The sequence below is a fragment of the Gavia stellata genome, chromosome 28 (genome assembly GCF_030936135.1).
Source record: "Gavia stellata isolate bGavSte3 chromosome 28, bGavSte3.hap2, whole genome shotgun sequence".
NCBI classification, from domain to species: Eukaryota; Metazoa; Chordata; class Aves; order Gaviiformes; family Gaviidae; genus Gavia; species Gavia stellata.
In genome coordinates this window covers 1992954-1998953 of record NC_082621.1, presented here as the reverse complement: position 1 = coordinate 1998953, position 6000 = coordinate 1992954, and positions in this window count along the sequence as shown.

Genomic DNA, 6000 nt, shown 5'->3' with positions numbered 1-6000 from the left:
CCTTAGCTCTCTCCGGGAAGCGGCACGCAGAGGCGGTGCTGCTGACTTCACACGCTATTTTGGGGGTAAGCCTCAAGGATGTCAGAAATCGGCCACCTTTTATTTTCCAAGGGACACGCTGTGACTCGGCAGTGACTAACAGGTTACAGCCTCAACATTTCTGATGAGGGTGTGCAAGAAGATCTAACCCGTTCTGGAAGATGAAAAGGACGCTCCTAACAGCGAGGCAGATTGGCAGAGTCCATGATAAATCACCGAAATTACCAGCGAAGGAAACAGTTGCTTCCTCTGACAAGTAATTAGGACATTTATAGTAAACAGGCGTCTCAGAACGGCCCATGCAAATCTCCCAAGAGCCCTGACAGAGGCCTAAAGGTTTGATGATGTTTTCTTTTCCGTCCTCGCAGCTCTTACTAAGAACCAGAGCGACTCACTGGTCGATAAATGTGTGAAGTGCAGCTGGCAGCTGCCCCAGCCCCAGGCGCCTGCAGCCACCCTGTCCCACAGCCAGAACCCACTGTCCCCAGCCCCACGGTCCTGCAGCCACCCTGTCCCACAGCCAGAACCCACTGTCCCCAGCCCCATGGTCCTGCAGCCACCCTGTCCCACAGCCAGAACCCACTGTCCCCAGCCCCACTGTCCCCAGGGGGCTGTCGGGGGAGGCTCAAAGGGTGTTGTAGCTTTTGGAGTTTTGAGAATGGGGAGGTGATGGGTAGATGTGGGTGGAGGGAAGGAGGGAGGGATGGAGGGATGCAGGGAGGGAGTGATGCAGGGATGGAGGGATACAGGGATGGATAAAGGGATGCAGTGAGGGATGGAGGGATGGAGGAAGGGATGCAAGGATGGAGGGATGGAGGAAGGGATGGAGGGATGCATGGTGGGATGGAGGAAGGGATGCAGGGATGGAGGGATGCAAGGATGCATGGTGGGATGGAGGGAGGGATGCAGGGATGGTGGGAATGAGGGAAGGATGCAGGGATGGAGGGATACAGGGATGGATGGAGGGACGGGTGGAGGGAGGGATGCAGCGAGGGAGGGATGCAGGGAGGGATGGAGGGACGGACGTGCTCCAGGGAGGTGCCTCGCCTCTGCCGTCTGCAGGGTGGGCGAGGGGGGCACGGGGCCGCCCGGTCCCGGTCCCGGTCCCGGCCCCGGGCTGCTCTCGCCCCCGCCCCGCGGCCCCCGCTTCCTGCGCGGCCCCCGGGAGCGCGGAGCCGCCCCCGCAGCCTGCGCGCCCGCGGCCCCGGCGCTGCGCGGGGCAGGATGTCGTTGCCTGAACCTCAGCGCTGCAGCTCGCAACCAAAAAAGCCGCCGATCGTTTCCTGTCAATATTCACGGGCTTTCTCAGCCCCGGCGGGTCCCCGCCCCGCAGCCCCGGGCATGGGCCGGGCTGGCTCCCGCAGCCGGCCACCGGCCACCGGGCACCGGGCACCGGGCACCGGCCACCGGCCACCGGGCACCGGCCACCGGGCAGCTCCGCCGCCAAGCCCCGGCACCCGCACCGGGGCTCCCGGCAGCCCCCGCCGGGCTTGCAGCACCCAGCACACCCCCCGGGCTGTCGGAAAAGGTATTTTTTGCAGAACTCTTAGGGAGGGGGGGATTTGGGTGAGAGCTGCCACCCCTCCCCGGCCCTGGGTGCTCTCCGGCGAGAGGCGAGCGGCAGCAGCGGAGCTTGTGCAGCTCCGTGCGCGACTTTTTCTGCAGAGCTCTGTAATGGATTCTTTTGCATACTGGAAATCAGCTTGAGAAGTCATTATATATGTACATATAAAAGTATATATAGGTAATTTGGGAGGAAGGGAGGAGAAAGCCTGACCCGCTGCAGGTTTAGCGCCCTGGACCACTGTCAGCTTGGCAGCGGGGCGGTGAGGGATGGTGGCCTTTACCCTCCAGCTGCCCACCGCTCGCTGTGCCGCGGGGCCTGCCTGGCTCGGGATACTTTCAGCCCTGGGAAGAAAGTTTTGGCCTGGAACAACGACTTGGTTTCGTGCAGTCGCGGCAGAGCTGTTACCTTCAGGTTTTACCTCAGGTTTCCTGTCTTAAAGGCAATTTCCGATAGCGTAGCCAAGAACTGAATGTGCAATTGCAAGCTAAGCTGATGCAACGCTCTCAACCAATACAAAGATGTCAAAACAGAGCGTTTAATTAAACTGGTTTGTAAACCAATTAAATGAGAGCAACCGGTGGGTATAAGCAAAGCTTCAGTTACTGCCAAGCATTTTTTTAAAGGCGCTAAAAAGGCAGGAATGTGAGGAAAAAGTCCCAGGGCATGAAGGGAAACAGGTGCCTAACTCCCATTAAAAAAAATCTGTTTGTCATTATTAATCCCCCCTTTCACGTCAGGGCCCAGGCTGAAGGCTCAGGGCCCGAGTCTATGAGGTACCTCACACTCTGCCATGCCAAAGCACCCTGGGAGGGTTTCAATGCTCTCAAAAGCCTCGGTCCTGCTCCGCGCGCATCAGCGGAGGTTTGGGCGCACCAAGAGATGGGAGCAGCTCCAAAGCTTGTTTGGGTTTTAAAGCCAGGGCATCTGTTTAGGTTCCTAGGAACGAGCTTGAAAGCATAAGTACAGGCTCCTTAAAAATAGTCTTGGTTTCTGGACACAGACCACATCACTTATTTCTCCGGTAATTGTTGTGTGCTTTCACTGCCTAATGTAAATAATAATATGACACTAATAAGTCCTTGGTTCTGCCTCCGCATAGGGAATTAGCCTAATTGGTCTCTTGAAGTTCCTCCCAAAGCAATGTTTATGTGGTTTTAGGACTATCCCATTACGTTTGTTAAACTGGACTTGGTTTAGAGATGTTCCTCAACTACATGGTCTGTAGCACATTCTCTCTTTTGCAGGAAGAAGCGAATAAACAGCTAAACCACTTTCAATACGTGACCCCAGGAATCCCCGTCACCCCGGTGGGAGAGGACAGCAAGGTAAGTGGGCTGGAAAGCAGTCATAGATACGGGTATGTCACGAAAGCGTGGGAGTCTCAGCTTTTAGGGCGAAAAGAGGCAGAGCGATTCTAATAATCCCTTCAAAATATTTCCACTCATACAAGAGCAAGTTAGTACCAAAAGCAAATTTCTCATCTTCCTCTACAAGGACTGACTGCACTAATCAATTTTGCTGTTTTGAATGCATCGAAACCATGAAGACAAATATGATCTGCTGTCTCATTTGGTTTAAGCTGCTAGAGGAAGAAAAAAAGACAAGCATAGAAGATATTTCAATCGCTACTTTTTTCCTTTATAAGTCATTAATGGCACTATTTCCTTTCAAAGTTGGTAATGACATCATTGTTTCCTTTCAAAGTCCTGAATGACATTGTTTCATGAATAATAACTTGCACTTATATAGCGCTTTTTCAAACAAACATCCCAAAAGTGCTCTGCAGTAGGGAACTGGTCAGACAAAGAGGGAAAATGAGGCACAAAGGGAGGAAGTGACTTGTCCAAGGCCAGAAAGTTACTGACGAGGCAAAGCTGGGAGTGCGTGTGTTTGGCTCTTGGCTTTCTTTACTCTCTGAATCTTTCTGTGGGTGTTCATACCTTAGAAATGCCGAATTTAGCCCATAATGGAGCAAGCGCAAAGTAACCCATCCAAGAAACTACAAGCGCCGATTCAACAATCCGTTCCGAAAGCTGATCGTTTCTTTCTCTCTCCCACATATCTTCACAGAACAGAGCTGTTTCCTAATAAAAGACACCTCGATGAAAGGCTTTTTGTGAGGGTGTGAGCAGGATGGAAAAGAGACGCAAAGCGTGGGGGTTTTTTGGTAGGTGTGGTTAATGAAGAGCAGGGGCAAAGGTCTTGCTGTCTCTCCCTTGAGAACGACGCTCCTGTTTAAACAGTGACTTTGCCTGTGCAGGTCGCAGTCCAGACTCCCGGCTTTCAGCCCTGCAGGGTATGAGAAGCCTTTACAGACCTCGGTGGGATTTCTCCATGTCCGATGATGGGAAAAGAGCATTCAGAGGCTCTATATACTGTAGGAAAATGAGCACCACAGTGCCGACCGTTTGCAATTGAGACTTCCCCATGCGCAGTGTAGAGAAACATCAAGATACTGACCCCTTGTCCCTCCCGGCCTGTGAGTGTGGACCTTTTGTGCCTAGATAATAAAATCAATTTTTGGTGGAGAGAAAGGGGAAAAGTTTATATCCTTTATAAACCCACCGCAAAGGTAGCAAAACTCCAGAAGTAGCCGGTAGCAGCATTATATGTGGGAGAGGCAAAAAATAAATTTGGGTGAAGTTTTGTGTATACCACTGAATCACATTTGACGACTTGTCACGATCATTACCATCACTTTTGTTCCTATTACAATTACTCTTAGTTATGATGGTGGAACATGCAGAGACCCTGAGTACCATCAAGACCCCACTGATCCTGGAATAGTGCAGAGGGTGTGATAAGATGGCATTCCCTTCCTGAAGGTCTAATAAACCAAACAGAGAAGAAGGGAAAAGCAAAATAATTTACCTGAAGTCTTGCAACAGGTCGGTAGCAGAGCTGGAGCCCATCTTTCCAGATTTGCAGAAGAATTCTCTGCCATAGATTATTTACCTCTTCAAGGAGGGACACTTGTTGGCCTTGAAATTTGACAACTAGCATACTCTTTCCCAATGTTTTGAGACACTATGGTATCCAAAACAAAGGATACAGAGAAAACCTCACAAGCAAAGCTTTAAAGAAGGCCGAACTAAGTTATTTTGTTTAAATAATGTGTATAAATAATGTATGTAGTCCTCTTGCTGTGCTAGTAAGCGTTTACAGAGAGATGAAGGAGCTCAACGTATATGCATCGGTGAGAAGGATGAAAAGTTTGGTTTAAAATGAGAAAACAACTTTCTAAAAGAGATATGGTTCAAAGAGTTCTCCGACTATGTCACGTTCTCCCCGGTGGCTGCTGCTAACAGAGGGTAAGGCTTCGCTGCTGCTATCTGCGGAACTGATCCCGCAGTTCCAACCGAGAGATTTATACTTTAAAGTAGCGGTTCCTGCTAGTGACTCGAAGGAATTTGGCTGCCTAGCGAGGATTACTGCTCTTATCTGCACAATTCCCTCTTCCTCCGACCTGCCCAAGAAGAGTAAGATAAAATCTGATTGAGCAGGTTCGTTAAACGGGGGCACAGATTTGCCTGTCCACAAATCGGCAAGTTTTAGCCCTCCTTGGACCCAGATAAATTATAGTCCTTACTCATGATAATCTCAAGTGACAGTTTCCTCATAAATGGAGGAAGGAAGAGTCTTCATTCCCAGGAGAAGCTGTTGGAAAAGGCTGGGACACGGCGCAGAGCGGCAATCTATCACTGCAAGCCATTAAGTATGTACATCCCAGTGTTTCCTTGCATCGACCCTTTGTGTAAGCTAGGCTGTAAGCCCTTCTCTGATACAGATCAGTCTTTAAATTTCCCAAGAGCACATGGAGTTATCATAAGGAAGATAAATTTTCTTGCTTTTTTTTTGTTCTTTTCTTTAACATAGGATGTATGTATTTTATAGACAAAATAGCTGAAGTATGAATAATCTGGAAAACGCAATGATACAGCCTTACACCCTAGTAAAAGTATTTTATTTATTGTCTCTCAAGAATGTCCATGTCAGGCACTTAGATGATAACTAAGTTTACGTTACTTTTAAATACTAATCAAGTAAATGCAAAGGATCACCCTGAAAATGAAAGATCATCTGTAGCGAAGACTCTGCAGACAGAGATAAGGCTAACAGCTCTGCTCATGATGCACGGGCCTGCGGAGATGCCGGTTCCCTTATCCACAATGTTCTGGATATAGTAGTAAGCGACTAAGTTTAGTAACAACTTGTGTAACTTAGGTCTGCAGTTATGACTGAGATATACCAGGACAGTGGTTCCCATGAGTCAGTACATATCCCTTTAATTTTGCCTGCTTCCTACATACAGCCACGTTTTAAAACCACTGACTGATAAAATAACAAATGCCCAATATAAATTAAATATCTCCGTGTCTCAGTTTTCACAGTTG